The sequence below is a fragment of the Taudactylus pleione genome, unplaced genomic scaffold (genome assembly GCF_031769625.1).
Source record: "Taudactylus pleione unplaced genomic scaffold, aTauple2 ptg000757l, whole genome shotgun sequence".
In the NCBI taxonomy this organism is placed as follows: domain Eukaryota; kingdom Metazoa; phylum Chordata; class Amphibia; order Anura; family Myobatrachidae; genus Taudactylus; species Taudactylus pleione.
In genome coordinates, this window is record NW_028285159.1 from 5,065,781 (window position 1) to 5,092,762 (window position 26,982).

At 46.0% G+C, this 26,982-nt stretch overlaps 1 protein-coding gene across 2 annotated transcripts in view; it reads left to right on the forward strand.

Moving 5' to 3' along the window:
• The window catches only part of LOC148477034 (ADAMTS-like protein 1), a 372,270-nt gene that overhangs the window by 117,338 nt on the left and 227,950 nt on the right, over positions 1-26,982 (forward strand). The window lies entirely within an intron of this gene.

Below are 26,982 nucleotides of genomic sequence, written 5' to 3' on the forward strand. Positions count from 1 at the left end.
ATATGCACCAAGCTCCTTGAACCCGATAGGCAGTGCCAGCTATAGATGGCATAGCCTAATAGAAGCCTATGAAGACCAAAAGAAAATGGGGAGGGATCAGATTAGTGCAATCTTGCAGATGGTAGCCGAAATTGCAGATATGGTGTTGCCTCTCCCCCATTCTCATGCCCACGTCACCCCTCTGTACCTGGCCCTGTACAGTGGTATGATGGAAAGGTACTAGTGAATGCCTTAAAACATTTATTCTTTCAGACAGTATCTTGCATAGGACCCCATGGGGTCTTAATCGGTCTCTTGAGTTTATAATGAAATTTTTGAGATGTAAGGCACAAAGTTCTTCATAATTCTGTCATGTCACTAATTCCTAATAAATTCATAGGCTGATATCTCACCTAACTTGGCCCAGCCCACAAAATGGCTGCCTCTAGTGTAACTAGATGACAGCATCACATAAAAAGTAGAGATGAGCGGGTCCGGTTCTCAGAAAACCGGACCCACCCGAACTTCGCAATCCGAGCTCGGACCAGAGTCCGGCTCGGGTTTTCCCTCCTGACTCTGATCCAAAAACGAGGCAAAACGCCATCCTCCCGCTGTCGGATTCTCATGGGTTTTGGATTCTATAAAGGCCCCAGTGATCGGCGCCATTTTCACTTCGGCTGTAGAGTGTGCAGAACAGACGTGCTCTGTCTGTTCAAGGGTGCAGTGTTGTTGGGCTGGGGGTCTGTGCTGCTGTTGTTCAAAGGTTCTGTGTTGTCGGGCTTGGGAAGTAGTACATAAAGGGGTGCTGCAGTACATAAAGGGGGGCTTCTGTGTTGTCCATAAATGGGCTGGGGCTGTAGTACATAAAGGGGGGCTGCAGTACATAAAGGGGTGCTGCTGTGTTGTCCTGTCCACCAAGAGGCTTGGGCTGCAGTACATAAAGGGGTGCTGTGTTGCCCAGGGGTGCTCTGTCAAACCAGGGGTGCTCTTCCCCAGTGTTAAAAAAAACTAAAAGTTAAATAAAATTATCATTCCAAAAAAAAAATAAATCTGTTTTGATTTTTTGTTTTTGTGTGTGCTACTGTAGCTGCGCTACTATTGTTCGGTGACACTGCCGGCCAGACCACAGTTTATCATCCACATACTTGTGACTCTGCAGGTGGTCCCTCCTTACTCCGCTGCTCCGCAGGGGTGCTCTGTTGTTCATCAAGCGGCTGCTGCCTCGTCCAGAGGTGCTCTTCCCCAGTGTTAAAAAAATAAAAGTTAAATAAAATTTTCATTCCACAAAAAAAAAAAAAAATCTGTTTAGATTTTTTTGTGTAGCTAGTAGCTATGCTATTATTGTTCGGTGACACTGCCGGCCAGACCGCAGTTTATCATCCACGTATTTGGGACTCTACAGGTGGTCCCTCCTTACTCCACAGGGGTACTTTGTTGTCCATACAGGGGTGCTGTGTTGTTTATCAAGGGGCTGCTGCCACGTTAGGAATTGCTCTTCTAGTGTATTGGAATCCAGATGGGATTAGGTAGAGGGGACACAGGACCTCAATTAACTGTCTGAAACCCACTGCATTATTGGCGGATATTGGACCATACTTGCCAACTCTCCCTGATTGTCAGGGAGACTCCCTGAAATAGTAGCAATCTGCCTGACTCCTTGAAGAGTCTAGCAATCTATTATAGTTTTAAGGGTGGTCTATGCACAAGTGTTAGCATGCTATATTAATGTGGTGATCATTAAGGCCGGTAGTTACTCCGTCTGTATTGATAAATATTTCCAGAGACGGTGTTTGTTATTACAATTTAAAAAAAAATTATATTTCATATTTTTTTATTTTATTTTTGATTTATTATTATATGTGTATCCGGCGGTGCTCCCAAAGAGTCAGAAGGACAAACAGCAAAAATACAAGGAAAAGAAGACTCTTGTTTGGGGGCACTCTTTACTTAAAACGTAACTTTTATTCGATCCTATCATGATCAGACATAGGGCCTGATTCAGACCCCGTCGCAAGCGCTGAGCGCTCGCAACCGGGTAGATGGTGGCCCACAGCGCATGTCGCACGAAGGAGCCGGCTCTGTCGTGCGCATGAGCGAGATCGGCTAGCGACGGGCAATCCGTCGCTCCGGGTCTCGTACCAAAGGGGGCGAGCTGTCAATGTTGAGTGACAGCTCGCCCCCTTTGGTGGGCGGGCTGGGGGGGTGGCTGCCCAAACGGAGGCGTTCCCATGAGGACGCCTGCCGTTTGGGGGCGGCCCCACTGACATCACCAGTGATGTCAGTGGAGAGATTCCGGCTCTGTTAGAGTCAACATCTCTCTGGGGCTTGCGGCCACGAGACCCTACCACAAGGGTCTCGTCGCAAGCCCGATGACAAATACTGTGACAAAGTGCCCGGCTGACCGACCACCACTGCTACCCCCCCGGCGCTAAGCCCCGCCCCTGTTGTTAAGCCCCACCCCCCACGATTGCCCCCCCCCGCGACCCCCCCTCCCTTAATAGCACTTACCTGCAGTCATCGGTGATGTCTTCCATGCCTCCGGTCAGCTGATATCCTATACTGTACTGACATCCCATACTGCACGGGGACCCGATCGCCTGATGACCGGGCCGCAGTGCACCATGGTAGACCAGCTGACCGGAGGGAGAACATCACCGGAGCCCAGATCACCGGTCCATGGAGTCAGGTAAGCTAATTTTTTTTTTACTTTTTTTATTTTTTTATTTAGAGATCAGCTTGCGGTCTGTTTAGACCACACAGCTGATCACTGGGACCGGCTCCGTGCTCTGCTCTGCCTTTTGGAACAGAGTAGGAGCCCGGTAACCGGGGGAGACACTGGATAACGCCACCTCCAGGTGGCGTTATTATCACAGGGCTTTCCCCGGTATTTTTCACATTTTATTTTTAGTAACTCAGGGCCTGATTCAGACCCACTCGCGAGCGCTGAGCGCTCGCAAGCGGGTCGATGGTGCCCTAGTGCGCATGCTCCGTCGTGCGCATGCGCGAGACCCAGATAGCGACAGCCAAGCTGTCGCTTTGGGTCTCGCACCAAAGGGGGTGTGCTGTCGATGTTGAGTGACAGCACGCCCCCTTTGGTGGGCGTGCTGGGGGCGTGGCTGTCAGACGGAGGCGTTCCCATGGGAACGCCTACCGTCTGGGTCCGGCCCCACTGACATCACTAATAATGTCAGTGGGAGTGATTTGGGCTCTGATAGAGCCAAAATCACTCCAGGACTTGCGGTCACCGAGACCCTACCACAGGGTCTCGTCGCAATCCCGATGGTCGCGATGGTCTTGACCATCACGACCATCATCATGGGCGCTCACATAAGCTGTGGGTGGTAACAGCTATGCGAGCGTCCAGGAGGACACTCCAAAAAAAAAAAAACACGCCCTGATTCAGAGCGGGCGCTCGTTCAGAGCGTCTGGCTCTGAATCAGGCCCTCTGGTCGGATCACATTTCTCATTACAATTATGGGAAATGCGATCTGCTTTCTAAAAATAAGTGATACTTAGGGGTTGAAGTAGAATTTTACGAATTCTACTCCAATTGCCCTGTAATAACTATAGGTGATACTAAAATAATGTGAAAAGGGTGTGAGAACACCCTTTTTCACTTTATTTTAGTAAAAATAATGCTAATAAATAGAGCCCTAAGCAGGGGCTGGCTGGCAACTTTCAGCCTGGGGGGCAAACCAGAGCAAGTGGCCCAGCTTTTCTACCGGCGAATGCAATTTTAAAAATGGCCATAACAATAATGTTGGGGGGGGTATACCACAGTAAACTACTACATGCCTGATTTTTTTAACCTATATGGTACACATAATAATTATCTTTTCTTTACTTCAATGACATTGAATTTATTACACTATAAGGCGCTTGTTTTTCACCTTCTGTTCAATGACAATATATATGTGTGTATATATATATATATATATATATATATATATATTACACATATACATATATACAGTGCTTGAAGTGTGCTGGTATGAAATGGTATGTCATGCTGTCACTTCACTTCAGCACCTGTCCGGCACTAGGACTGTCCCAGTGCCGGTCGACAAGCGGTTGCTCTCTGCTTATTTAAATTTATCTTTGGCTGCGAATCAATCATGGCTAGTGGAGCGGCAGCCAATCAGAGGAGACCGGCGCTGGGACTATCACTGTCTCAGCGCCGGTCACCAAGCAGCTGCATGTTTAAATTTGGCTCCAGCCGCGAGCCAATCAAGGTTAACGGACCGGCAGCCAATCAGAGGCGGCCACGTGGCCGCCACTAATTGGCTGCTAGTCCGCGAGCTGTCATTTGCTCACAGCCGGCACTGAATTCAAAATGCCAGTGCCACCAAGGAGAAAGATTGGGGAAGGGCCCAGGGAAGGGAGCGCGCGCGTACCCGGTCACCAGAGCAGAGCAGGGTGAGGTGGGCAGTGTGCTGTGGTGTGAAGTATGCTATGAGCTATGGTGTGTGGTGTGCTGTGACTGTGAGGTGAAGGAATGTGTGCTGTATTTAAGAGGAAGTGGGGGTATGGAGATATCAGGGGGCTCAGGATTTGGGCCTGCCTAAGTAAAGCCCCCCTGATATTTCCATACCCCCACATCAAAATGTCTACTTCGAACACACACACACCGCTAGATTCTCGCTAGAGAATCCGACATCAGGGCTCCTATTGTGTAGGGCAGACCGCTGTGATAGCGCTCTGCCCTACACAGAACAAACACACAGCCGCCAGCGGCAGCTGTGTGTTTGTTACAGCAGCCAATGAGAGTCACACAGACTCTCATTGGCTGCTGCACGGAGGGAGCCGGCTGGAGCTCACTCAGGAGCTCCGTCTTCCGGCTCCCTCCTCAGCCCGTGGATTCAGAGCGGACGGCGCGGGAGCGGGGATACAGGTAAGTTTTTTTTTTTTTACTTGTGCAAGGGCCGGGGGCGCTACTGGGGGGGTCTGCTACTGGGGGGGCCACACTACTGGGGGGTTCTGCTACTGGGGGGGTCTGCTAGTGGAGGGGGCATACTACTGAGGGGCCTGCTACTGGGGGGGGCCTACTACTGGGGGGGGCTTACTACTGGGGGGGCCATACTACTGGGGGGGCATACTACTGGGGGGCAATACTACGGGGGGGCCTACTACTTTGGGGGGCCTGCTACTGGGGGGCCATACTACTGGGGGGGCCATACTACTGGGGGGGACATACTACTGGGGGGGACATACTACTGGGGGGGCCTACTACTGGGGGGGCCTGTTACTGGGGCAGCCTACTACTGGGGCGGCCTGCTACTGGGGCAGCCTACTACTGCGGGGGCTATAGTACTACGGGGGGCCTACTACTGGGGCGGCTGCTAATGGGGGGCATACTATTGGGAGGGCATACTACTGGGGGGCCAGCTAACAGGGGGCATTCTACTGGGGGGGCCTGCTAATGGGGGGCATACTACTGGGGGGCATTCTACTGGGGGCACTGCATAGGGGACCCTACTACTAAGGGGACTGCATAGGGGGCACCACTGCTGGGGGCATTGTGTAAGGGACACCACTACTGCGGGCATTGTGTAAAAGGGGCACTTCTGTGGGCATTGTGTAAAAGGGTCACTGCTGTGGGCATTGTGTAAAAGGGGCACTACTGTGTGTCGTAACATAAATAAGAGACACTACTTTATGGTGTAATGTGAATCAGGCCCTATGTGCGGTGTAATGTGAATAAGATTGTGCACTGTGACTCCTTGGGCCGTAGCCCACTATGTAAACAAGTACTGTGACTCTGCTGGCCGTACCCCACTGGGTGGGTGCACTACTTTTCATTTCTGCCACTGCTGTGTGGCAATGTGTCATAGATGTGCTTTATACTGTGGTGTCTGTGTCGTTGTGCCGCTGCTTTGTCGCTTAGTAACCAGTCAGCTCACTGCAACCTTTGGCCAATAATGTTGAAAACAATATTATCAGCTGTGAGGTGGTCTAGATTGACTGGAAATTAATGTTATTGAGGTTAATAATACTCTAGGAAGAAAAAAAAAGACCAATTCATGTGATTTTAGCTTGTTTTGTCAATTTTTGTAAAACAATCCAAATCCAAAGCCGGACGACGAATTAGAACCAAATCCAAATCCAATGGTCTGGCACACATCCCTAATATATATAAATAAATATATATATATATATATATATATATATATATAATATATATATATATATATATATATAATCTGTTAATATATAGAATAAAGGGGGCGCTCCATAGTGCATAAAAGTCTTAGGCCCTCATTCAGAGCCGTACGCTCTGAGCAGAGCGCACGCTCTGAATGAGGGCCGGCCTCCATGAAAATGGAGCGTCCTTCTGGACGCTCGTATAGCTGTGGGTCACCACCCACAGGCTATACGAGCGTGCATTTTGATGGCCGCGATGGTCGAGACCATCGCGACCATCGAAATTGCGAGCCGGAGCCTGCGGTTGAGGTTTTCAACCGCAAGCTCCGGAGTGATTTTGGCTCTATCAGAGCCAAAATCACTCCCACTGACATCACTAGTGATGTCAGTGGGCCGGCTTCTGACGGGAGGCGTTCCCGTGGGAACGCCCCTTCAGGGAGGCACGCCCCCGGCACGCCTACCAAAGGGGGCGTGCTGTCAATCAACATCGACAGCACGCCCCCTTTGATTAGACACAACGAGCGAAGGACTTTCCTTCGCTCGTCGCGTCTGGCGCATGCGCACGACGGAGCTCCCTCCATCGTGCGCATGCTCAGTCCATAACATCGACCCACTTGCGAGCGGACAGCCGCTCGCGAGTGGGTCTGAATCAGGCCCTTAGTCATAAAAACATAGACCGACAATCCTGTCTGCAGACATGTAACATTCGTACCGTGTATCACACTGAGTGGGCTGTGTACCACTTGGTTTAATGTAAGTATACCTGGCAAACACCGTCAGCCGCTCCTCATCCTCCGGGGATAAGCCACGTACCGCTCGTTCGGAAGCTGCAGCCATATATATACACACACTCACACACACAGTCACACTTAGCACACACACATACATTCACACTTAGTCAGCATACACACCAAGTCACACTTAGTCAGCACACACACACACAGTCACACTTAGTCAGCACACATACACACAGTCACACTTAGTCAGCACACACACACACACACAGTCACACTTAGCACACACATACAGTCACACTTAGGCCCTCATTCAGAGCCGTACGCTCTGAGCAGAGCGCACGCTCTGAATGAGGGCCGGCCTCCATGAAAATGGAGCGTCCTCCTGGACGCTCGTATAGCTGTGGGTGACCACCCACAGGCTATACGAGCGTGCAGTTTGATGGCCGCGATGGTCTTGACCATCGCGACCATCGAAACTGCGAGCCGGAGCCTGCGGTTGAGGTTTTCAACCGCAAGCTCCGGAGTGATTTTGGCTCTATCAGAGCCAAAATCACTCCCACTGACATCACTAGTGATGTCAGTGGGCCGGCTTCTGACGGGAGGCATTCCCGTGGGAACGCCCCCGTCAGGGAGGCACGCCCCCGGCACGCCTACCAAAGGGGCCGTGCTGTCAATCAACATCGACAGCACGCCCCCTTTGATCAGACACAACGAGCGAAGGACTTTCCTTCGCTCGTCGCGTCTGGCGCATGCGCACGACGGAGCTCCCTCCGTCGTGCGCATGCTCAGTCCAGAACATCGACCCACTTGCGAGCGGACAGCCGCTCGCGAGTGGGTCTGAATCAGGCCCTTAGTCAGCACACACACACACAGTCACACTTAGTCAGCACACACATGCAGTCACACTTAGGGCCTGATTCAGACCCACTCGCGAGCGGCTGACCACTCGCAAGTGGGTCGATGGTGTGCACTGCGCATGCGCACGATGGAGGGAGCTCCGTCGTGCGCATGCGCGAGACGCGACCAGCGAAGGACTTTCCTTTGCTCGTTGTGTCTGATCAAAGGGGGCGTGCTGTCGATGTTGATTGACAGCACGCCCCCTTTGGTGGGCGTGCCGGGGGCGTGCCTCCCAGACGGGGGCGTTCCCAAGGGAACGCCTACCGTCAGAAGCCGGCCCACTGACATCACTAGTCATGTCAGTGGGAGTGATTTTGGCTCTGATAGAGCCAAAATCACTCAGGGCCTTGCGGCTCAGCCGCATGCTCCGGCTCGCAGTGGCGATGGTCGCGATGGTCAAGACCATCGCGACCATCAACCTGCACGCTCGTATAGGCTGTGGGTGGTGACCCACAGCTATACGAGCGTCCAGGAGGACGCTCCATAATTATGGAGGTGGGCCCTGATTCAGAGCGAGCGCTCTGGTCAGAGCGTCCGGCTCTGAATCAGGGCCTTAGTCAGCACACACACACAGTCGCACTTAGCACACACACACAGTCACACTTAGCACACACACATACAGGACCTCATTCAGAGGGCCTGATTCAGAGCCGGACGCTATTTGCGCTCGCTCGTTCAGAAAAAAGGGGTGGCTATTCAAATGAACCGTTCGCTCTTTGCGGTCTGTTCACGCCTCTAGGTCTGAACGAGCGAACCAAACATGCGGTCGTTTTTTGGAAAACTACGCCCCCTGGACGCTCGCATCCTGCGTCATGTCCGCTATTTATTAGATTAATCGAGTACATCGACCAGCGTATGAACTGCTCGCTATTCTTGTGGTTGGATTTTCCTACCGCAATCATGCGAGCAGTTCTGACTATAAAATAACCCAGTGATGTGGTCAATGATGCTGCTGTATTAATTATGCACACCCATAAAACGCCCATTTTGACCTTTAAGCACGCCTGCGTTCGGATCTCCACTCCCCGTTTTCAAGCACCTTCCCCTGTTACCACCCACATACGCCTCCTCCTGTCACTCAAAATAGCAGGCATTCGCTATTTAGCGAACAAACGATTTTCGGCCGCACTGACTGGTTCGCGCATGCGTATTACGATCTGTACGCATGCGCAGTTAGGCAAACATCGCTCGGAACGAACGATCGGCCACTTACGAGCGGCTCTGAGTCAGGCCCAGAGTCGGTCGTTGCGGCCGCACGGTCGGAAGGGAAAAGGGGCCGGATATGCAAATGATGCACTCGCAAGTTGCGTCCTTAAGATCGGATCGTTAGCTGGCCGACCAAGGGGAGGATGCGGCCGTAAGACAAAAAATACGCCCCCTTCTCGTACGCATTACACGTCATCTCCGGCCATATAAGGATTAATCGAGACCATCGGTAACCATCGGAACTGGTCGTAGAGCTTAAGGTTGACCATACCCTCTCTTAAGCACTACGATCAGGTCAGTGTACAAACCACCCATGTCACGTGTGCCATGACACTACTTTGTTAATTATGCACTCCCATAAAACGCCGTTCGCATAATTAGGCCAACCTGCGTTCGGATCTCCACTCCCCCGTTTTCAAGCACCTTCCCCTGTTACCACCCACAAACGCCTCATTCTGTCACTCAAACTACCGACCTGGCTGTGTTCAAGGAGAGAGAAATTTCTGATCGTAGCAACTAGTTTGCGCACGCGCATTGTGAACTTTACGCATGCGCAGTTTAGCGAACATCGGTGGTGTACGACCGTGTGGCCGCAACGAACGACTCTGAGGTCCACAGTCTCAACACACACATATTTTAAATAACAAAACGTTTATATCACTGTGACACTACATTTATATGCCCCACTCCACCCTCCACTTACCTGGTATGGGTGTAGAAGACATGAAGCAGGCACTCCTCATCTCTTCCCTCCTCCTAAAAAAATATATTTTATCATTCAGCTCCTCTTCGGCTCTTCCCACTCCCCCCATAGGCCACGCCCCCTTTCTCATTCTCCAGCCACTTGGAATTGTGGGCAGGGAAACCTGGCTCCCCTTTGGTCGACAGCGGCCATCTTTTTGTAGCCTGATATGGGGGCAGCCATTTTAGTTTAGTCTCTGTTACCTGAATCGGATCGCTCTCTTCTCGGGTCAGCAGCACGGGAGCCAGAGCATCGCATCCTATGCTGTCTGCCAGTGCCTGCCGGCCCTGAAATCCTAGAATTGTACCGGCATGGGGGGTAGATGGCACCCTGCCCCCCGGCCCAGCCCGCCACTGGCCCTAAGTCTCAGCTAGGTAGCACATCCCATTAGAAAGAGCTAGGTTGTGCAGTCCAGGCCCCCTTTTCCCATAAATAGTAGTATCCTGGTGAGAAAGATAATCTTTCCACAAGAATACTATAAACACAAAAATGCTAAAAAAAAATCATAAATCTCTATCCTGGTGATACAAAATTCCACGGTATTGGAAATCTTATGTACTGATATTCAAGTGTTAGTAAATGTCACCCACAATATACATAAAATTGTAACAAGTATGTCTCACAGCGGAGATGTCCCAACAGTGTTTATAATATCCACCAGTTTGCTTTGTAGCTGTCTTTTATGTCATATCCTTTTTACACTTTTCAAATAGTGGCGAATATCACGGAAGAACAGCTCTTGTGCGGCGGCAATATTGGTTTGATAGACAACAGGATTATCCGCAATAGGCATACAAGACATTGATTTGAATAGACTTCATAATCATGTACATTATATTAGGTTTGAAAATCTTACTTACAGAGCACATTGCACGCACCACATGGATGTTTTACTTTGATATAGAAACAGTTCTGAAAAGCGCCTGTATCAAACTGAAGTGATGATCTGCTTTTAAGCATTTGCCCGTCAGAGTACAGAAAGAGAAGGGGGAGAGAAGAAATGGCAGAAATGGCATGTCATGCACTACCTTCATATAACCAATTATATAACAAGGGATTTATTCAGTATTACCAGTTGTAAACATAGACAATTAGTTAAAATATACCTGGTTGAAAATATCTTAATATACATAAAAGTATTTATTGTGTGTATACAAAAATTATTTGGAGATGCAAGATATATATATAAATACTCTGTAGTAGTATTACAGCTTCATGTTTCACAGCAGTTTGGGCTATGGTTATTCTCCCTGTACTCCTTTAAACATGCACATAGTAGGTAAAAGTTTCTTGCAAATGTCCACTCTTATCTGCCACATTTATACCTGACAATGTTAAGAGATAAAAAAATGAGGATGGAAATGGAAAGCCTCTATTCTATTCAAATCCAGCAATGCTAGCTGGGCATGTGCAAATTAAATGTTGTGAATGCTCAGTAGTCAGAGCTAGATGCCCTTCTAGGAGGCATAGAAGTAGAAGACTCTTTTTCAGATATGAGGAAACTTTTCCCTTGGTGAGGTTAACCCTCACTATCTGAGGAGAATTATGGCAGAAAATAGAGAGTGTCAGTTACCTTACTTAATAGGTAGCGTGCAAGAGGATTGGGAGTCTGCTGCTAAGTGGTAGGGACCCGGTACGCACACTTCGGGATACCCTCTGCTGACGAATGCGCATTTCACCCTTCAGTGGAAACATGATTCACCTGAGCTCAATTTTGAGCTTCATGGCAAAGGCCGTGAATACTTATGTACATGTGATTTCTTAGTGTTTCTGTTTTTATTAAATTTGCAAAAATCTCAAAAAAACTTTTTACACGTTGTCATCATGGGATATTGTGTGTAGAATTTTCAGGACAAAAATGAATTTATTCCATTTTGGAATAAGGCTGTAACATAACAAAATGTGGAAAAAGTGAAGCGTAGTGAATACTTTCCAGATGCACTGTGTATATGTATGTATATATATATATCTATCAACATGAGATAGTCATCCCAAGTGTGGATTTTCACTACAGAATAAACAGCTTTTGGATAATCCTTACGTTGACTAATCCTGTATTGTTCTGTCATAGGGTATGGGTAGAGATGTTATTCTATATGTCAGCATTGCCCATAAGTGGTAATATTATAAGAGCAGTAGACCATTGTGTATTATTTAAAAAAGCAAGGATTGTTTTGGTATATGTGACTATATTCTCACACACCTAGTTAAAGTTGTATCATGAGTATATAGATATATTTATCTTTATATTCTTAATGTACTGTTGGTAAGGACATTATGAGGGGGTTAGGAGAGATAGTGATAGAGGGAGGGGGAGATGAGAGGATTGTAATTGAATTGATGGGTGAGGATACATGATATCTGTGATATCCTGAGGATATAAATGCTTAGTCTAGCAATCTCCCTGATTGCACTTTACCCCCATTATGAAGCTGCTATATATAAAAACTCCCCAGAAATATAGACATTCAAATGGGGTCATTACTATCATTTCCCTGCATTGGTTATAAGGCACAATGATCCCTATGGCTACATGCATGTTCTGAAAAGTATCATTGTGTTTACATCAACAAATAAATAGATCTTACTGACTGCTTTGGGGCTCATTTACATTTGGACGTAAATCAATGTTATGACACGCCTCTCAGATGTAGCAGTACACGCCCACTTTACCTCTGTGCTTATAGGTGTTGCTTTCACAATCTCCCTGAAATGCTTTTCCAAAAGTAGGCAAGTACAGTACTGTTCAAAAGTTTGGGGTCACCCAGACAATTTTGTGTTTTACATGAAAACTGACTTTTATTTATCAAATGAGTTGCAAAATGAATAGAACATATAGTCAAGACATTGGCAAGGTTAGAAATAATGATTTTTATTTGAAATAATAATTTTGTCCTTCAAACTTTGCTTTCGTCAAAGAATGCTCCTTTTGCAGCAATTACAGCATTGCAGACCTTTGGCATTCTAGCTGTTCATTTGTTGATGTAATCTGAAGAAATTTCACCCCACGCTTCCTGAAGCACCTCCCACAAGTTGGATTGGCTTGATGGGCACTTCTTGCATACCATACGGTCAAGCTGCTCCCACAACAGCTCAATGGGGTTGAGATCTGGTGACTGCGCTGGCCACTCCATTACAGACAGAATACCAGCTGCCTGCTTCTTCCCTAAATAGTTCTTGCATTATTTGGAGGTGTGCTTTTGGTCATTGTTCTATTGGAGGAGGAAATTGGCTCCAATCAAGCGCTGTCCACAGTGTATGGCATGGCGTTACAAAATGGAGTGATAGCCTTCCTTATTCAAAATCCCTTTTACCTTGTACAAATCTCCCACTTTACCAGCACCAAAGCAGCCCCAGACCATCACATTATAGATGTGCCCAGCTAGTTTGTTGCTTTATACAGCCATGTAGCGCGCCATGCATCTCACGCCACGCAGTAGCCTTGAGTCGCGCCACACAGAATGTTTCTTAACGGAACGTAGTGTAGCACTGGAAAAAAGTCGTATCGTGTAATACAACTTTTTATCCACCAGGTGTCACTTTTCCTAAACTACACAGCACATGCGTCAGATTTCCAATGCATTTTCTGTATCACCGGCCGATGATTGACAGAAGCTGTGATTTAGTACACTATAGTATAGCATTTTGGTCATGGAATCAGGACTGTAGAAGAATGTGTAATAAAGTAAAAGTAAAGTATGTGTGTGAGTCCTGTACTGTGAAAAAAAATAATAATAAAAAATATATATATATTTGTCTCGTGGGCTCAGACTGGGGTCACAGGCATGCACAGCTTTCACTGCGACATGATGAATGTGTTTACATGTACTGTACTAATAAGGCATGACTCGGTAGCGTGAGCCTCTTTTATGCGACTTTTAACCTTCAAATGCGTCTGAATCACACAGCAATGCGAATTGATGATTTTAATCAGCAGAAGCTGCTTGGGCTAATAAGATGCATTTTAGGGTAAAAATACGCATAAAAGACGCTCGGTTCTACTGAGTCACACAGCACTCCTGTGACCTTAGACTCAAAACATTTCTCTCGACATCCCACCACTTGGCAATTCTGCTATACAATAGACATTGGCCCTGATTCAGAGCCGGACGCTCTGACCAAAGCGCTCGCTCTGAATCAGGGCCCACCTCCATAATTATGGAGCGTCCTCCTGGACGCTCATATAGCTGTGGGTCACCACCCACAGCCTATACGAGCGTGCAGGTTGATGGTCGCGATGGTCTTGACCATCGCGACCATCGCCACTGCGAGCCGGAGCCTGCGGTTGAGTTTCTCAACCGCAAGGCCCAGAGTGATTTTGGCTCTATCAGAGCCAAAATCACTCCCACTGACATCACTAGTGATGTCAGTGGGGCCGGCTTCTGACGGTAGGCGTTCCCTTGGGAATGCCCTCGTCTGGGAGGCACGCCCCCGGCACGCCCACCAAAGGGGGCGTGCTGTCAATCAACATCGACAGCACGCCCCCTTTGATCAGACACAACGAGCGAAGGAAAGTCCTTCGCTCGTCGCGTCTCACGCATGCGCACGACGGAGGTCCCTCCGTCGTGCGCATGCGCAGTGCACACCATCGACCCACTTGCGAGCGGACAGCCGCTCGCGAGTGGGTCTGAATCAGGCCCATTGTATTGTACACATAACAGGGGGCAAGTTTTTCATAAAGAGAGATCATGTCAGGTTTAATACTTTTAAAATACACTACTTTGCACTTCCCTTCTCCCTTCCTCTCTGTGTATGGCCACCCAAGTTCCTTCACCCCCCCCCCACACCATCACACATTACTATTCAACTTCACTGAGCTCATTGTATGGCTCACCACCCCCCACCATCATTCGCTTCTATTCAATGCCGCTGCATGCTGAGCTCGCTATTGACATTGTACACATTACCTGCTTTAATTTGCACACTTCACATCACATACACAACAGGTGCAGCTCTCAATATGGATAGAGTGTGTGGGCTAGTGGTTAATGTTTTTGGGCAACTTCCCGCACCCCCGGAAGGGTAGGCACTTCTCCCAGTGAAGTGGGCAGAATGGGGAGAATTTCCGTGGTGATCACAGGTCCCTGTATAGGGGCGGGGCTTAATGCCGCAATTCTACATGAATTGCTTCATTTAGCCCCACCCCTATTTAAATTTGTGCCAATCGCACCAATACCGTGAAGGGGCGGGCTTAATGACGCAAACCGTCAGGCCCCACCCCCATCACAACCCACCTGCTTCTCCTTCTCGGGCTTCTCCCGGGGAGGAGAAAAAAAGGGTAGGCAAGTATGGAAATGTATTGGAAGCACATCTGGTACCAGTATAGATGTTATGGCGTCAGTGATCCGCTGTGCAACTGGGTGACTGTTGTCATACTTGCTCCCCCTTTTAAAAGATTGTTTAACAGTCAATTGTTTTTTAAAGTACTACTAGTAGTCTTCCTGGTCCCCTTCCGGGATGGAAATCCACTCCCAGCAGCAGCAGGCATAGCGCTCAAGGATTCTTCTGAGGCAAGGACTGATATGAATGATTTAAATATTTTTTGGAAATGCCTCCCCTTCTCCCTTCCCTCATGAATTTGCTTCGAAATCAAAAAATTACATTCAATTTACTTGTAATGAAATCTTCCTCTCCCCGCCTTGAACTATATACATACTCCAACACCCTCAGACTTCTTGAATTTATAAAAACATTTGTTTCCTGATGTGCCATGTTGGAAGTTGAACTGCCACAACTGCTGCAATCTTTGACATGTGGTTGTTGAATGCCAAAAATGTCCAGAAATGTTTATGCCCACAGATAGCATTGCCCTTTAATTTAAAAAAATATTCTGAACCATCAAGTTGAACTGCCACATGTTTGTGCCACCCACTGCTGCCGCTTAGCTTAGTCAGACAGCTATCTTGGTGCAGATTTTGGGACTAAACCAGATGAAAACAATATTGTGAGCTGCGAGGTGGTCAAAATTGACTAGAAACGAGTGGAAATTAATGTTATTGAGGTTAATAATAATGTAGGAACAAAAAAGCCCAAATTATGTGATTTTAGCAGTTTTTATCAGTTATTGAAAAAAAAATCCAGATCCAAAACACGAAGGAGATGCAGATTCAAAACAAAAACACTGGGGTCTGCGCACATCCATAATAAAAATAAGAGCTTGTATTAATTGTAAAGTACTTGCACAAATATGCAGCTATGTACTAAGCTCTGGAGAGTGATAAACTAACAACCAATCAGCTCCTAACTGTCATTTCTCCTTCATCCACTAGGGGAGTATATACAATGGGGTATATATGAGTGATGAGTGGATCCTGGCACTTTACATTTCTTCAGAAGTGTAGTTGGCTCCTTCCCCTCTATACCCCATCCAGGGCCGTCCTTAGCCGTTTTTTTCTTCATTTATCTTTACTTTTTATTTGTCTAAAGCAGACAGACTGCTGGCTGCACCAGTCTGCTTGCATAGTGGGAGCCGCCAGCGGTATCTGGCACAGCTGTCTCTGGCTAGTGTCCGGGACCCGGGAGCCACAGGGTCAACGGATCCTGGTGAGACCCTTCACAGCTGCCTGTGGCTTGTATCAGGGTCCCCGCATGCCAAACCGTGCACCAGTTGGGTGCAGGGGGATGGGTGCTCTACAAGCCTCGGATTCTGTTTATCCTGTGTGACTGTGAGTCTGTCTGAAAGCTGCATCGGGTCTCCCGGCGGACCTAGGTTCAGATCCTGGTCAGGTTAGAAAATGATTTAAAAAGAACTCTCGTGCAGCGGAGACCCGCCGCAGCTGCTTGCGGCTGGGTCCGGGTCCCCATGGTCCGCTGCTCTCCAGAGGAGCGGGTAAGTCCCCAGCCTTCCCCAATTAGCAGGGACAGGGTGGTCAGTGCAGATGCCCTTCCCGCCATATCTTATAAGCGAGCGCTAGCCCATGCTGCGCTGCTCTTCTGCCCGCACTCTTTATTCCGGGAAGCTGTCATAGAAGCCTGCCGTAGCTGCTTGTGGCTGGGTCCGGGTTCCCTGCGGTCCACCGCTCTCCAGAGACAAGAGCGGTTAAGTCCCCAGCCTTCTCGATTAGCGGGACAGGCTGGTCAGTGCAGCTAGGAGGTGCAGACCTCCTATACTAGGAACCTGCGAGCTCCGTTTTGCTGGCTGAGACGTCTGTCACCCACCACGGCCAGGACAGCAACCATGTGTAGGTAGCCCAGTGGGAATACTTAGTAGCTTGGCTTAGCGGTGGCTACCTCCCACAGGGCCCCATTTATAAACAAATGAAAATACCAGTGGCAATTTTCGTCTAATATCACTGTGATACAAACTAAATTGACACTAGTATTTAATACTTACCCCTCCAGCGAGGTCCTGCGAAGTCCTCATCCTCAGCAAGGTCCTCCGCTGGGCTGGTGGCAGGGTAACGCTGCCAGCAACGGGGCTCCAGTGTTATGCGCATGCACGACGGTCCTTCTGCGCATGTGCATGACTCAGAGACCCGGCAGTGCCTGGAAGGCTTCGCTGAAGCTGGAAAGGCACAGCCGGATCCCCATTGCCGTCAATGGGGACTGCATCGCTCTCGCCATCTAAAAGATGGTGAGCGCAATGCTGTGAAAACAGCAGTATTCTTAGATTACCGCTGTTTTTTAAATGCAGAAAGGCGGCATAACCCCTTTAGCGAGCGCTCCTCGTGTTTATATTATAACTACCATACTACAGCCTACGGCCAGGTCCAATGAAAGTAGCAGCATTATATCTCTACTATGACTTGACACTGAATAGGTGTATGTATATATGTAATACAAGAAAAGCAATTCTATAAGTGCGCAACACCTGCTGCCAATCCACCACACAGAGAAAAGCGTGTCACCACACTCTTACTAACATATAAATACAAGAAAAACTTGGGCAGGGGATGGCACTGGATATAACAGGCCTAAAAATAGTTTATAAAGGTGAACAATACAGTACTCAGTCCTTTATACAGTTTTTCATGGTGATTCAATAAAATTGGGAAGGAATGAGAAAAAAGAAACCTTGATGAGTAGCGATATATCACTATGCGTTGAAGTAGGGTACGCATCTAATATTGATTTTTTTTTTCCCAATGGCTGTTCGGGCCAGTTAATTCTTGAAACTTTGGAGTGGGAAGATAGATACCCAGATGTGAATATACCCCACTTGCTTTGTTGTAAGTTGGGGTACGTTCTGTTTATAAACCTCTTGGGAATCGTTGTTTTATTGGAAATACCTTTTGGGCCAAATGTAATAGGTAGTCTGTTTTAGTAACAGTACAAACTCGCACTTTCTCGCACTTTTAGAAAGTGCGAGTTTGTACTGAAACTCGCAAATTCAATAGCCTGCGAACTTTTCAGCTCGAGGCTACTGCATTTGCGAGTGCAGGCGAGTTTAGGACTATGTAAACTAACACCTTTTAATGCGAGTAGCATTAAAAGGTGCGAGTTTTAGAGAAGCCATCACAGATCAGTGAGATCCGTGATGGCTTCTGTGTGTGTAAAAAAAAATAAATGTGCACCCCCTCCCCAAAAGCATAACCAGCCCCGGGCTTTATAACTTTACACTATCAACCCGGCACCCACCGCCCTAGGGTGCCGGGGATAGCCCCGGGCTATCAGTCTAGGCCTGGGGTGCCCTGGAGAGGGGTACCCCTTTATTGGGGGCGTACCCAACTCCCCAGGGATCCCCGGCCTGGACTGACTAGCGGTCAGGGGTAATGCTTTGGCCGGGGAAACCGGTGAAAGGTTTTCCCTGGCTGTGGCATTATCCCCCCGCTAGAAAGAGTTCGGTGCTGTTTCTGGAATTTTCAGGGAACCCCTACTTGTTTTGTCCCCTGATTTTCCAGAACCAGGACCAGCTCAACAAAGCCCTGTGCTGGTTCTTAATATACAGGGGCCCCCTACGCATTTTGGCCCCTGTATTTTTAGAACCAGAACAGGCTTTATAAAGCCCGGTGCTGGTTATGCTTTTGGGGAGGAGGTGCACGTTTTTTTTTTTTATTTAAAAACATTTAACATAAGTACACACAGAAACATGTACATATCTCATGGATATGTGCATGTTTCTGTGTTAATCTGACCTGCTCAGGATGTACTCGCTAGCCTGAAGCAGGTCTATTATTTGGGGACTTTTGGTAAACTTTTTTTTGCGAGTCTGAAACAGACACTCTATTACATTGGGCGAGTTGATTGTTTTCAATGTGAAAACATCTGGATGCGAGTTTGAGAATGGAGAGTTTTAGTAACTCTGAAAAATGCGAGTTTTAGTGAACAGACACCCTATTACATTGGAGAGTTGTGAAAAATTGCGAGTTTAGCACCAAACTCGCAATTTACCAAAGCAGACTACCTATTACATTTGGCCCTTTGTTTTGTTTTTTAGCCACTTTTTCACTAAGAACATTTTGTGGTTTTTTTGCATACACTGTGTGGAAAATATGATGATTTGAGCCCCTTACGAGGAACTACGACCATCGTCTCTGATATTTATTGAATCACCATCAAAACTGTATGTGTGTATGTATGTATGTATTAATATATATACTGTATATATGTGTTCGTATATTTATTGTATATGGGTTTGTATTTGGATTACATATGTTTGTATATACATATAGATGTGTCCAGGTACACATTTACACAGCACAAGATTAGAGATGTGCGCCAACTCTCGTGTTTTGGTATTGGATCTGGATCTCCCCTGGCTTTGGATCTGGTTTTGTTTTGCCAAAACCGGCCCTCTGTGTTTTGTTTTTTGTTATTGGATCTGAATTTTTTAAAAGATCATAAAAACTGCTAAAATCATATAAAATGGGCATGTTTTTGTTCCTACAGTATTATTAACCTCAATAACATTTCCACTCGTTTCCAGTCAATTTTGACCACCTCACAGCTCACTATACTGTTTTCATCCAGTTTAGGCCCAAAATTTGCACCAAACTAGCTGGCTGACTAAGCTAAGCGGCAGCAGTGGGTGGCACAAACACGTGGCAGTTCAACTTCCAACATGGCACATCAGGAAACAAATGTGTTTATTATTCAAGAGAGGCCTATGTATGCAGTTGAAGGCAGGGACAGGAAGGGTTTGGTAGTAAGTTTAATTTCATTTTTTTATTCCGAAGTAAATTTATGAGGGAAAAGGGGAGGGGAGGAGGCATTTACAAAAAAAATACTTTACTCATTCACATCAGTCCTTGCCCCAGAAGAATCCTTGAGCGCAATGCCTGCTGCTGGGAGTAGATTTTCTTATCCCAGAAGGGGACCAGGAAGACTTCTAGTAGTGCTTTCCACATGAAAAAGCATTTCCCAACCTGTACAGGGACATTAAAAAAAACATAGTTAGTTAGTGGCCTTCAAACTGCCACTTAGCCAGCGCAAAGATATTATGTGGTAAATTTAATTTACTAAAGTGAGGGTTTTTACAAGTGCGTTTTAGAAGTAATGTTGCCCATAGCAACCAATCAGATTCTACTTAACATCATTTACCTACCACTTTCTAGAAGATAATAGCTAGAATCTGATTATTTGCTATGAACAAGCAACATCACTTCTAAAACTCACTTCTAAAACTCTTTAGTAAATTAAATTTACCCCTTAAGGCCTTATGTTGTGTCTTTCTTGAGAATCCTGCGCCTGCTTCCCTGGCTAGGAGTGGATTTTCATCCCAGAAAGGGAACAGGAAGAGTGCTTTCCAAAAACAATTGACTGTTAAATAATCCTTTGCAAACCTTCCAAAAAGCATTTCCCAACCTGTACAGGGACATTAAAAAAACATAGTAGGTTAGTGGCCTTCAGTTCAAACTGCCATTGTACCCACTGTCCTCTTAACCGGAGCAGATATTGTGGACAAGCGGAACAGAGCAGCAAATGCAACATTTAAGGTTTAAGTCTTATGTTGTGTCTTTCTTGAGAATTCTTGAGCGCCATGCCTGCTGCTGGGAGTGGATTTTCATCCCAGGAGGGATGAAGACTTTTTTTTTTCTTCCCAATGGACACAGATCTGAAGAGAAAAAGAAACATGTAAATAACTACTGGCAGAAAAAGAGGCAATTTGGAGGCCCTTACACAAAACTGCCTTTGCAGTGTGTACTCAGAAACAGTTTTCAGCACAGCCGGGAACCTTGTCAGTGATCGGCCTGAGACTACTTCCCCAAAATGTGGAAAATATGATGTCCATCAAAATAAACTACAAATTCTACGAGAAAGACCTGTACTGGTGGATTCCAGCGGAGACAAGTTAATATTGTGTGAAGAAGATGATGTATACATCACCCCAGATTATACCATCACCCAAGCCTATATCGTCATCCCATCCTGGGTTGTGTATAAATTACAGCTGCGCTCCCTGTTAGATTGGGGATTCATTGTCCACTTTAGTGGATGTGAGCTCCATTTTAGTCCATATCATCACCACACCCCCTACGCATCTTCAGCCCTGGGCTACAGGAGGAGCAGCTTCACTCTGGAATACAGTTGCATGGAGTTGTCCCTCTGACTCGCTGAAATTCAGGGGCCATGCGTAGGGACTGGGAATAGGGACACTATAATCAAAGAACGCAGTTTTAGCTGCTTCAGCTTATTCTATTTTTTAAACCATATCCTCTATTTTCACCTTTTGAAAATGTTTATGCAAATCTCAGCTCAGCGCACACACACACACAGAAAAAAAAACACATTGATTTTTTTTTTTGGCATTTGGGAGGGAGAACACCCGAACGAGGCAGCCTATCATAACCCCAATGCCAGAACGGCGAGGATGCCATCCAGAACGAAGGTAAATCTGGGGCAGGGTTAAGTTTAGGGGGGGTTAGGGTTAGGCACCCCCAGTGGTAGGTTAGGTACTAAGGGTGGAGGTTAGGGTTAGGCACCACTAAGGGATGGTTAGGGATAGGGGGGGACAGGGGAGATTAGGGTACTTACCTGCCCCTGTCGGGATCTTGATCCTGTCGGGCATCCGTTGTTGGGATTTGAACCGGCATTTCAATCCCATTCTATCTGTAGAAGTACATCCCCAATAGAGCACTCTCAGGTTTTTGAGACTAGGAAGTCTGGTCTCTCCTTGACCCAGTTTTTTTAGCTGGAAAGTTATTTTCTACGCTCAAGGAACTCTTGTCCTTGCATGGTAGTATTCTGTGAGTTATGATCTGTGGCTCCTTAGTGGGACCATTCATATTTCCACCAACAGCCCTGCTAGTTTTTTTTACCGAGGGAACAACTTTTATGAGAGTGGTTCCAGTATCCAAAACCAAGATGTACAGTAGAGTGTAGAATCTCAGACCACCTACGAAGCCTAGTGTTACTCCATCTGCTGAAGGTTGCTGGTGCCTGCAGCATTGTCTAGAGGTCAGTAGAATCCACGTCAGTACCAGAGGGTTCCTGGTCGCTCGCAGGTAAGAAACTGGCTCCACATTCTAGGCAGGCACTCTTGACACAGATCCCTTTACCTTTTTTGACATTACACCTAAAAGGCTGTAAAAGCAGAACATCTGTTATTGATAACACACCTTTTTCTCATCAGTTTAGCATTATAGCATATATATATATATATATATATATATATATATATAAATTCCTTTGATTCTTTGATTCATTTGATTCTTATAAATCGATGCTTGCCCTGTCCTGGCGACCACAGCCTACTGCATCAGGTTGCACTATTATTGTCTATCCCCTAGGTCGGATAGACCTGGTCAGACTAGCAAGGGATTTTAGGTTCTGTATCTGCTATATATATCCTTATGGAGTTATATCCATTTTAGCATAGTGCATAATTATCCATATTATTCCACTTATCTCTTATTAACTCATCTCTCAGACGATAGGCCGTCCTTATGGTACATATGCGTCCATGGTCCTATTTCAGCCGTTAATTTTCCTTTCTGGACCTATACTCCAGGTCAGACGTACACTGTGTGTTTTGGATCATTCTGTCAGCTTTTCCACTGCAAGGCGCACTGCTATGGTGCATGTAATGCATGAGGGCTGTGTCAGCTATGCTGGTGTATTCCCTTGGTTCGCCACATCTTCTTTACAGGGGCATCAGTACTCCTCATGGGGGGAAAAAAGCTTTCTCTGTCAAGGATCATTCTTTAGTTTAACTGCAATAATGTACTAAGGTGTCCAAACAAACCACCTCCGTGGCAGAGCAGTAGTACTCCGCTCCTCAGTGTAGTGAGCGTGAGTATTGTTTCTAAGGGGATGCGGTTGGTTTTTTGACTGTCTGTTCCCTTTTTATGGAGAGTTATCACACGGTCAGATTTGTCAGATTTGTCAGATGAACGATTGAGCGATTTGAACGATTTTACCAAAGTTTTGAACGATTTGAACGATTTAACGATTTTTGACTGCATTAAAATGAATGGAATCGTCCAAGTCTGACTGCAAACACATCAGGTGTCAGATATCATTATCTGACAAACGGGAACGCGCATCGTTCATCGTCCATCGTTCAGGCATGTCAGATATGTCAGACTTTCCTTCAGATATGAACGACTGAGCCATTTTTAAATCTTTATCGTTCAGATCTGAAGGAAAAATCTGACCGTGTGTATGCACCATTAACCTATTACGATGATTTTGGAGATGTTGGTTTTTAATCTGGCTCACCTTCCCTGAGTTGCTCTGTTTTGTGCTTATTACCCTGTTGGTCGTTCTGTTCCTTGCTCTGTAAATTACTGAAGACGTCCTGTCTTCTTCCAGGTTTGGTTGTCCTCTGGTTTGGTTTTCTCCAATATGAAGGAGAATTGGGATCTCTGGGCTCTGACGCCTTTCTGCCTGCGCTACATGTCACTCCTGGGGGGCATGATATTTTGCTACCTGCCTTTGTTATTATTGGTCTTGAGGGTTTCCTTAATCCTTTTCTTCGGTCCCTCTGGGGACAGGTGTCGTTAATCTTTTTATTGGTTCACAGGTGATCCTAGTTGCAGGTGTCATTATTAATTTTATAGTTGCAAGTGTACTCCTTGTTGGTGTTTTCCCAGTGGGTGTATACCAATTATCCCTGTCCTCCCTCAGATGTCCGATGGTAGGGGCCCTCGGACCTCTCTAAGCTTCTTCATGACAATCTTCTTAGTAACTCTGCTTTGGCCTTGCCGAGTATGGTATTTGGTGTTCTGGTTGTTTTTGCAAGTGGATCATGACCTTCTCCAGGAGGGCTGGTTCATCCTCACTAAGGTTTTGTCAATTCTGTTTTTTTATTCTAGTGTGGCTGTAGCACCTTGTTGTTTTGAGGAGCTAGGATGGCCTAATATATGTTTTTCCTATTTGACTTGTGCAAAGAGTTGGTATTGATGGCATTTTTCCATATCATTGCAAGTCTCCTGTCACTTATTTTGTCTTGACGTGGTTCGGCTGTTCCGGCCTTGTCGTTTTCTCCTTGATCTACATAGATTATCCTGGAGACAGTTCTGTGGTTGGCTCTACCTTCGCTCGGTAAGGTCAGAGTGTGTGGTCCTGTCCAATCATACTCCCTATCTGGATCCTAGTGATCAGTTTGTGCTTAGCTAGAAGCCGGCTTCCATGTAACTGGATGGCCTTTTCAGGTGGTTCTTCCTTGTGGTTCTTCTTGGTCGGCTACAGCTGCATCTCCTGGATATAGTTATGTTTTCTGGTGTTTTGTTATATTGTTTACATGACAGGGTCTTGGTGGTGCTCTCTGTTACTCTGTGTTTTCAGTGAGTTTTCAGGGGTAGTCAGGCAGTGTTTTTCTGCTTGTCGGCTGGCCATGTGGTATTTCGCCTACTGATTCATGAGTTTTTTCCGCTCTAATAATTGTTCTCTGGTGACCATTAAATTAACTTGGTCAAAGAGTTCTGCCAGTGCTCAGCGCCTTCCCACCCAGGGAGGTCAGCTTTGGGACGTCCCCATGGTATATACTCTAGTGTCCCCTAGTGGATGAAGGAGAAAATAGGATTTTGGTACTTACTGATAAATCCCTTTCTCCGAATCCATAGGGGACACTTGATGCCCTCCCAGCTCTGTTCCTTGTGGCAGTGTTTCTTTGGTGAGTTTTTCAGCTGCAGCTGAGTTTGTCAAATTTGTTCGCTGTGTTTGGTCGATTTTCTACTTGGTTCCTCCCTCTTCTCTTGCCTTTTTTATCCATCTCCTCTTGGGCTTAGTTAATCTTAACTGAGTTCTGGTGGGGTATAGAGGGGGAGAAGTTAACTAGACTTCTGAAGAATTTTAAAGTGCCAGGCTCCACTCATCACCCATCTATACCCCATTGTATATACTCCAGTGTCCCCTATGGATTCAGAGAAAGGGATTTATCGTTAAGAACACAGCCTGTGACATGACAGCTAGGAGCTGAGTGGTTGGCAGTTTATTACTCTCCAATTTATCACTTTCTAGAGCTTAGTACATCTCCCCCAATAAGAGGATTTAGCCATTTGAAGAATAAAAAATTATCTTTCACTGACCCTGAAGAATAAAATAATGCCTAATGTGTATTTTGTACACTGCAGATGTCTCTTATTTCCCACCCACATGTATGAAATAAATCAGAATTTTGGGCAGTGCTTCTAATTACAGCAATATAATTGAGTCAGTGCTCCAGATGGAAAAGAATTGATCTGTTCTCCTAGGGACTGATGCCGAGCGCATCATAGTAAAAATTAAATAACAGTTATGTAAACATGAACTCATCTATGTTGTGCTTTATATTCCATAGGGAGAAGGCTTGGATAGGGTTGTCCTAAGCCTCGAACAATAATTATATTTCAGAATACTCCACTGTGTCTTTCTCTGTGATCTGATTCCCGAACCCTGTCTGTTGCATAATGTGACCTTTTATGTCTGCTGCATTTATAATAGCTTATTTTTTCCAGAAGATATTGAGTGATAATAAGAAAACCTTAAGGGGAAAGTTTACGTATTTTAATCCAAGTATCATATTGTGAATTTGTTTTATATTATGTCTACCAGGCATAGACATTGTATCTATCTATCTATCTATCTATCTATCTATCTATCTATCTATCTATCTATCTATCTATCTATCTATCTATCTATCTATCTAGACCTAGTAACATTGGAGAGTATTTGTCTTCTGTGACCGTAGGTACCCACTAAGAAGAGATTTTTCTAAATGTGACTCCTAAGGGGGTGAGAAGGATTAAAATGTTTCCTTCCCCTGTGCAATGCCCTGTCTGACTGACTCATCATGGTTGCAGCACAGTTCAATTCAAACACCAACTGTCACCACAAGTGCTGCTGAATAGTGGGGGAAGGGCATGTGTTACTACAGAGGTGAGGGAGGAAAATGTGTTACTACACATGTGAGGGAGTGGAATGCCAAATGTGTTACTACGGGGTGAAGGAAGGGGTTGTTATACAACACAGGTGAGGGAAGGGAATGTTTTACTAGTGGGGTGAGTGAAGAGAATGTGTCACTACATGGGTGAGTGGGGGTAATGTGTTATTACAGAGATGAGCAGAGGTAATGTATTGAGGTGGTGAGGGAGGGGAATAAGTTACTACAGGTGTGAGTGAGGGTAATGTGTTACTGCAGGTGTGAGGGAGGGATTGTATTTCCACACAGGTGAGGGAGGGGAATGTTGAAAGTGCTACAACATGGATGAAGGAGGGATAGGTGTTACTACAGAGGTGAGGGAGAGGAATGTGTTAGTACACAGGCAAAGGAAGGTTATGTCTAACTATAGCAGTGATGCATTACTATAGAGGTGAAGGATAAATGTGTTATTGGAGTGGTGAGGTGGAAATGGAAATAGTAAATGTCTAGGGTCTACCCTGGTCAAACCGGGTTTATCAGCTAGTATGTATATAATGTGTGTCTATGTATGTGTGTGTATATGTATGTACGTATATATATATATATACATATATATATTTATATATATATATACATTTTGAAATATTAATGATCTGAATATTTTATAAAAACGGAACATAAACACTTAGCTGTACCACATAATCTTTTTCATATAGTAATATTGTCATGGAAATTCATATTTGTTGTGTTATTACATTTGGGGCTTGATACAGAGTTAGACGATATGCCTATATTCACGCAAAAGGCCAATTAGCGTGCTCAAAGAGCTTGCTCCACAGGGGCATCCAAAGTGGATAATCACTTCCCTGATGAAGGATTAAAGTACATTAGACACTGACAAACTGATGTCTGAGGGATAGACAAATATATTAAGAAAAATATAGAATATATTTGGTGCATTGTTTCATGATTCATGACATCCGCTTAAACTGACCATAGCAAAATTGTTTGGTGAGGACATTTCCCTCAACTGTTGCAAAAAGACTTAAAGTAGGTGG